Genomic DNA, 8911 nt, shown 5'->3' on the forward strand with positions numbered 1-8911 from the left:
GGCGGTCGCGGTGGCCGGGGCTCGGCCCCTCCCCTGCCGGCCCAAGCGAGGCCAGCACCCCGCTCGTGACCTCCTCGGGGAGAGGAAGTGCGGCCCGGCCGGTACCTGGGCGCAGGGCATGGGGGCGCTGTGCGCTCGGGCCCCCCCCCAGCACAGGTGTTGGGGTGTATGTGTGTGTTGGGGGGTGGGGTGGGGGGTCGTCACGTGATGCTCGTGCGTCGCGGTGCAGGAATCCGCTCCCTTGGGAACCGTGCCAGTGCCAGTCGGAAAGGAAAAACTTGGAGAGCTTGCAGGAGCCACGGTAGACAGACAGGTGCATCCAGGGCGGGACGGCGACTTCCTAGGCCGCTCAAAAGAAAACAAGAATCAAACAACAAACCACAAAAAAACCACCTGGTGTCAGAAGAGACTTGGCCTCACCAAGGCGACCCAACAACCGTGTAAAGTTTCCCCTTCATTTGTACAGTGACTTCTTTCTTTCTTTCTTTCTTTCTTTCTTTCTTTCTTTCTTTCTTTCTTTCTTTCTTTCTTTCTTTCTTTCTTTCTTTCTTTTCTTTGTGGCGCCAACCCAGTTTGCAACGAAGAGGAAGCCAAAGAGTGAAGACGAGCAGAAGCTCTCTGGGAAATCTAACACGTTATTTCAGCCCCCAGTTGTTGTTTAGCAAGTTTAATGCCCCGTTTGTTTAGAGAATCTCTTATTTTCCTCCAATACAGGAACAGATGCATCTCCCTCTCCCCCCCAAAAAAAACACCCCGCAACAACCTGGCCTTCTTTACAGGGTCAAACAGGTGGTTCAGTCGTGTTTTATTTATTTATTTTTATCAAACAAATGATAAAATTGCCCAAAAGGCACAAATAAAACGTTAGACATATATGACAGCCACTGAGTTAAATGCCAAAGTTAAAAATAAATGCTCCCAACTCTATTTTTTTTTGACCATCGTCTATTAAAACCAAACAGAATGACAGCTGTGCTTTATCAAGGGTAACATTTGTTAAATGTTGAGCTTACTAGGTTTAAAAATTTTTTTTTTGCAAAATTAAGAAGTAGGATAGGAGTCATCTCCTGTTTACCTGTCATATATTTTGTTAGGACTGTAAAACTCGTTCAGGGAGGCACTGAACAACTCTATTGGAGTTGAGGTACCCTTCCTTCATCGTCTTTCTCCCATCTATACCAACCCCGTTACCCAGTTCTTTTCTCTCTTTGTCTGCCTCTGTCTACTTAAGGGTCAGGATTTTAAATAATGGCATGTCAACCTTTGGTTGGTTAAACTGTAAAGTTCTGAGTGGGAAAATCCCTGCTTATGCATTTATAGGGGTCGAACATGCAGCATACAGTCCATTATCATCTGACTTTAAGACATGCTTCAATTTCCCTTTTCAAATCCGTGTTGTAGTCCATTCGCCTTTCAACATTTTTGAATATACCACTATAATAGGTTTAGTGAGCTTAATAAGTTCTCATTTCACTTTATTGCAAAGCTTTAGTATGTATGTAGAATATTAAAATATCCTGTCTTATTTTCAATTTAAAAGTTATACCTGATCATGGTATACACTAAATAAGTACAATGCAAATTATACAAAACTTCAAATGGAAAACTCAGTCTATAACCATTTCCAGGGGATAATCACTGTTAATATTTTCTACTGTCTTTCAATTTATTTTTCAAATAGGACACTTAACATTATAATTTGGTAACATTAGCAATATTTGTGAAGCAACATTCTGTAAGATATTATATTACTGCTTCTCTGTAATCTAGTTACTGCAGGTCCCAGGGAAGTGCTGTTACATCATTAGCTTTTCACACTAAACTTAGTCCTGAACATTTTGCCCTGTGAACAAACAGGAATTTCCTCTGGCTCTTCTTAGAATGTTTCTGTAGTAAGATTTGGAAATAGCATTTCTGATTTAAATGGGGCTAGTCATGGGGCTAGGATCTCCCCCCAAAATAATTACCTTCTACACCCATTACATGTGCTACCTAATTCAATTTGTTTGTTATTGATTGTATATACACCCAGTCATCAATGGATGCCCTTGGTTTGATTTGTTTCTCTTGTTTCTTTTTCCCTCTGGAAAACACTCATTTGAAGACTTCAATAGCATTGCCATTAAGGGGATAGATACACAGACCTATACTTGGATGTTTTTCACATCTCATGTATCTTCACCTGGTAAATGGCACCATCCCACCAATAAGCCTTATTTGCAAGAAAAGAAGCTCAGGATAATTTCTTCATTCAAAATATCAGAGATTTGCTCAAAATACTTATTGATGACAAAAGGAAAAACAACTTGCAGTGGGGAATTCTGGAAGATATCACTATATGCAATCACAGTCAATCCCATCATTAATAAAATGTATTGACATCCTATATCCTCTTCCCTAATCCCTTCACCTCCGTATAATCATGAAAAACCATGGGTCAAACCCAAGTTGGGGATGTTCTAGGATATACAGCTGATCAAGTGATTTCAGAAGTATCAAAGTCCTGAAAGACTGAAAATCTGGCACAGATTGGAGACAAAGATGACAGCTGAAATGTAGCATCAATATTAACTTCTTAGTTTTGGCATTGATGTTAGGAGAAGCTGGATGAAGGGCAGACATGGATTGAAAATTGAATGTCCTCAACACACATGCACACATGGGCACACACATGTACACACATGAATACATATGCACACATGTATGCACACAGAGCAAGTAAACAAATATTTGAAAATCAGTGAGGAGAAAAGTGAATGATATCTGTACAGAATGTATCAGTCCATCAGCCCTTAATTATAGTGTTGGGTTCCTCATGTTGTAATCAGAAGTTTACCAGTACCTTCCTTTTAGACTTTAAAATTCTCTATGGTAAGAATATTTTTTATTTATCTTTGTATTTCTAGCATCTAGCCTAACCTGTGAAGGAGTTTTCTTTAATAAAGAAAAAAAAAACCCTAATAGAGTATCTGCTTTTCAAACTCAGTAACCCTCTCCCGCTACCACAAACATATCTCTGGCATATAGGTGGGCACGGCAGTATTTACTGTAGTATCAGCTACTTGAGATACTGAGGCAGGAGGATCACTTGAGACCAGGAGTTTCAGGTCAGCCTGAGCAATAAGTAGAATAGTGTTCCTTAAAAAAAAACTTGTTATTATAAAGATGATGTACAGAGGGGTTACAGTTGCATAAGTCTGAGTTTTTATTCAGACCCTATTCAAGTCCATTTCTTTTTGGGCAATGTCACCCCCTCCCTTGCTCTCTCACAATTTCCCCCTCCTGTTGAACAGTGTTTCTTAAAAAAAAATCCAATTCAGAGTTCAGAGAAGGATGATTATAACCTGTTTGAATCAGCCAAGTCCTGTTACCTTTCTATACCAGATCCCTTTCTCTCGTGTAGAGCTAGCAATCAAACCATGTAAGTGCTCTACCACTGAGCAATATCCTCTATTTTCCTAAAGCTATTTCTGACTTTATCCTTCATGATGTTTGTTGTCTATAAGCAGAATATCCTTCACCTATCAGATCTGGCAACAGAGGCTTTCTCAACTTCAGTTCATATTCAAATTAGTAATAATATGGACACCTAGTTCCTTGGGTCTCTCCTTCATGCTAAATTGATATCCTGATAAATCCCATAATTAGGATATGAAACAAAGAGTTAACACTAAAGTTTGTTTTTGCCTCAGAAATAGTTTGACTTCTACTTTTGTATAAAGTAATGATGGAAAGGGCAGACAAATGCAGCAGTGATACTCACTAGATACTATGTTGAAAATGAACTATACAATTCATGAGTGGGATTAGGAGGGAAAACTGGGAGAGAGTAAGGGAAGAGATGACATCATTAAACAAGTAATGTACTCTTTACCTGACTAATGTAACCATAATCACTCTGAACATCACCTTTACAATAAATAAATAAATAAGTAAATAAACAAATATGTTAATTACAAAAAAAATAATGATGGATACCTCTGACCTTTTAGGAATGACTGACTTATTTCTCCATTGTAAATAAAACCATATATAACTTCCAATTTCTTTATAAATTAAGGGGTTTACATCAAACCTAATTTTTGAGTTCAGAGTTCAGAGTATTAGCACATTTCATATGTGTCAAATGTAGAAAGCCCTATGTTAACACCTGGTTGAGGAACATTTGGCCCCTTGAACTGGGAGATTGCACCTGGCACTTCCTCCTACTTTCCCATTGCCTACCTTCTATAGGCTGTTCTATCTTGTCACCCTTTGTCTCAGGCTGAAAACAGTTCTTTTAACTGCTGTGGGAAGCATATAAATCCACCTCTCCCCCTCATAATCTGCCCCCCATCCCATTACATCTAGTTCAGATCAGACTCTGATAGGAGCTGAACCTTGGAGTGTAAAACAGAAAAAAGTAATCATTAAAAAAAAGTAATCATAACTATTCAGTTTATGTTAGAAATTCACTTTAAGGATTGGTAAGATGGCCATTCTTAACATCTTCTCTACTGGAATTTATTATTTTTCTGTTGCAACTTTTTAACATTAAATATTTGTACCAATTCTTTTGTCTTTTCTCTGCTTATAACCTTAAGGACAGCAATGCTTACCTCAGAGGATTGTTTTGATGATTAAGGGGAAAGGAGAGGGTAAATTCCTAGAATTCTTTCTGGTGGAGAACAGATAATTAACTAGATAGGAAGCATAAAGATAACATCCGGTAAGCTGGAGTGTGGGTGTGAGTACATAGTTTCCACCATTCTTAATTGTCGCTGGAAAGGAAACATTGCTCCTAATGACCCTTTTCAAGGTTTCTAATTCACCTTGGAGGAAAGTGAAATTGGGAGGTGGTGAGAAAGCTTACCCAAGACCACACAACTAAGTAGCACAGTTCCATTGGTTCTTCCTTTAATATATCAAATAGAAAATTCACATCACAAATGATTTCTCTCTTACCTTGTCCAAGCAAAGAGGTTGTGCTTCTGTAATCTTGAGGTTTTATAAACTTTCTGTGGATATACAAAGAAAACAATCCATTAGAAACCATTAGGTAAAGACAAACATGCCACCTGGAAAGAGCTCCAAATTCTAGACCAGTTATTTTCTAACAAAATTTTATTATTTGTTTGTTTCCTAACTTATACCAATCTCTGTTTTTTTGAGATAGGGTCTTGCTATGTAGCCTGGGCTAGTCTTGAACTCACAGTCTTTCTACCTCAGTTTCTTCAATGCTGAGTTTCTAGAGTTGTGACACCATGCCTGATCCTAGTGAAGTTTTAGATAAAACTTGTTGCTTAAGTTGGAAGCTGCTTGGGTCAGGCTATAATTATACAGGCATTCCAAATTCTGCTTACTGAAACAAAAAAACTGTAAAAAAAAAACGATTAAGTTACAAGCCTATTTGCAAGTGCAACTCTATCTTAGAATCACTAATCTCAGGATTATCTTTTCAAATAATAATGAAGACTACTTACTCATTGGGGAAGTCAGGCTGCTCTGAGAGGATCACATAGTTGGAAAAAATTCAAAAGTCAAGCATCTGCTTGACTGCTTCTTTTACTACCCAGTGGGTTTACTTGTAGATCTATAGGCACATTCTAGTTATTACAAATGAGGGAAACCATGCAGCCTGCATTTCTTTGGGTCTGGCTTACTTTGTTTAATATAATTTTTTTCCAAGTCTTTCAATTTCCTTATGAATGGGTCAATATCATTCTTTCTGATGGAAACATAGAATTCCATTGTGTACAAATAACTACATCTGAACATGATTAATTAAATACTAATCTAAACATTAACACAGTGAGAACAAAGGAGGATATTCTTAGGAGAGGATGGCAAGGACTCAATAGCTATTGCATAAAATTATGCTTATCAAAATGAATTCCAAGAAATGGAAGTAGGATTTTTATTATTATACTTTTGCAGTTTTTAAAAAATTCTTCTTTCCTTTTTTTCTTTGGTTTATTTGCTTCTGTTGCTGTTTTTGATTTCTGTACTCTTTGTCTTATATATAAGTTTATCAGATTTGGGGAAGGGAAAGGGAAGCACAGAAACAGTGGGACAAAAAGTGAACCAATTCAGCAGTGAAACCCACTAGATATTATGTTGGAAATGAACTATATAATTTTGGTAGTAGGGAACTCAGGAAAGGAAAAACTGGGAGAGAATAAGGAAGGGGGTAACACTGTTCAAAGGAAATGTACTTGTTGCTTGATTCATGTAACTGTATCCCCTCTATACATCATCTTTGCAATAATATTTTTTAAAAAAGGAAAAAAAGACCACTTCTTTATTAACAACTATAGACTAAATCTTCTCTAGGGACAAGGTCATTTGGTTCTGTGATGAGAAATATGACAATTCTCTAAAATGTCTTGAATACAAAATTGATTGTTTTTTCCCTTTTATTATCATTTTTTCCTTTTTTTTCTGGTATGGGGCTCTTAAATTCAAAGCTTGAAGCTCTTAGTTGGCTTTTTTGTTTTTTAAATCATAGCTAGTGCTGATCTACTTGAGCCATACCTCCACTTTCATCAACTATATTTTGAGTTTTTTTTAAGGCTTTCCAGTAAATATTTTTAAGGTCATTTTTTCCAAAATTCAAACACAATGAAATGTGATGAAAAAATCATTTCCTATTTTATTTAAAAGCAGGACACCCATTCTCTGATTTAGATGTTTATAGTAAATATCTTCTGTGTTTAATCATTTCTTCTTTAGGACTTTTAGTGAATTAAAAAAATATTCCTGACATAACTGGGTAATTATATCAAGTCTGTAATAGTTTTGGCTATGAAAAATTGGACACACCCCTGATCCTAGCTACTAGCAGCAGCGGCAGCAGCAGCAGCAAGAATGCCTGCAAACTTATCAGAAAAATAATCCTTTTGTCCCAACTAAGACTGAGGGTGGAAACACTGCCCCCATCTAGCTTAATAAGTCATCTAGGTAATTCTGGTGCAGAGAACTTGGGAGATAGTGGTGTATGGGAAACATCCAGTTTATTGCTGGACAGACAGATGGGGGTGCAGGGAATATGTCAATAATGACCAGCGACCCACCTGCTCCAATTCTACATGGATGCAGAACAAGTTGAATGAGACTCACAAGCAATATGTATTTGGAAATATCAGAATCATCTCTTTTTCTTTGATTTCTCTGGATGTCAGTGAAGAACCTGAATACACTTGCTTGGGTAGATATGTGAACCCTTTAGTGAATGGGGTGCTGCAGATGGGAAAGAATGACTACTTCCTCCTGCTCCCCCAAATTGGATTGATTACCCAATAGGCAGTCATTGTCAAACAAGGGCAGAAATAAATATGCAAATATATACATACATTATCATATAAATATGCAAATATACACACATTATCATATAAGTTTATATGTGGTCATATATAAAAATATGTAATGTATAATACATAATAGATAATAATATCTATCTATCTATCTATCTACTTTTTTAAGAAAAAAATTTTCTTATGTGATGGCCCTAAGACTTGAACTCAGGGTCTCATGCTTTTGCTTGGCTTTTTCATTCAAGGCTGGTACTCTTACACTTGAGCTACACCTTCATTTCTGGCTTTTTGGTGGTTAATTGGACATAAGAATCTCTCAGATTTCTCTCCCAGGGCTGGCTTTGAACAGCAATACTTACATCTCAGCCTTCTGTGTGGCTAAGATTATGATCCATTTGTGCTTGGCTTCCTAGGGTTTTAATCTGGCACTGAATCTTGACTTCTGTATCCCACAGACACCACAAATCCAACATGTCATGAATATAATTCATCTCCCCTCACACATCTCTTCTTTTGTGCTATTATTTTAACTAATGACATCAGCACTTGCTAAATCAATTTAGAAATCTGGAAAGCCCTCTCTATTCCTCCTCCTTTCTCACATTCCCATATTCAGTCGTCAACCCGTTTTGTTGATTCTGTCTTCCAAAAGCTTTCCAAGTCTTTCTCCCCATCTGTTGCACAGTTCCTAAATCTGGCTCAGCTCCTCACGAGCTCAGACTTCCATGGCAGATTCACTGGTGTTGTGTCTTCCACACGACAGCTAAAAAGAGCTTTCTGAACACAGCACCTGGTGATGGTACTTCCCTCCAAGCTGTAAGCTCTTAAATCGGCCCATTGGTTACATAGACCTTGGTTGTCTGGGCCCTGGTTTTCTCTCTGGTCACAGATTAACCCCTCTTCTATCCAACAGTCCTGTACTTTGGCCTTACCAATTACTAGCTATTTCTGCGGCACTGATGTTTTGGCCTACTTCTCCCTTGTTGGAACATGCTTCTGCCTAATGTGGTATGAGTGTGTTCCCTTCCACAGATGCAGTGGCTAACTTGATTGTTTTCGTATCCCCCATATCCTTTCAGCAGATAAGAGCTTCCTTTTTTTTATTGTGAAAATCCTGTACAGAGGGGTTACAATTACATGGGCAAGATAATGAGTACATTTCTTATCAAGCATTGTAGCCTCCTCCTTTGTTTCCCCTTCCCATCCTCCCCCAGTCCCTCCACCCAATCTTCCTTCCCCCCCATCAAAGTTGTAAAGTTCGTTTTCCACGCAATGACTTGTACATCTCATTGTTACAATGGGTCCACCTGTATCCCTATTTAAACGATTTGTTTTTTCCCTTATGCTCCACAAATTATACCGACATCAAATACAGTGAAAGCAGGGGTTATACTATGGGAGAGGGACATACAAAGCAACAAAGAAATAATCTCATAAATGTGTTAGAAACAATAGCATGAAAGAAAAAAAACATTTGAATACATATCTTAGGGTTCATTTCCCTAATAGCAACTTATCTGACCTTTTCTGCTTGTCTCAGACATATACTAGTTATTGCAAATAAGGGAAACCATGGGGCCTATGTTTCTTTGTGCCTGGCTTACTTCACTTAATATAAT

This window comes from Dipodomys ordii, unplaced genomic scaffold, assembly GCF_000151885.1.
Source record: "Dipodomys ordii isolate 6190 unplaced genomic scaffold, Dord_2.0 Scaffold3, whole genome shotgun sequence".
Taxonomy (NCBI): Eukaryota; Metazoa; Chordata; class Mammalia; order Rodentia; family Heteromyidae; genus Dipodomys; species Dipodomys ordii.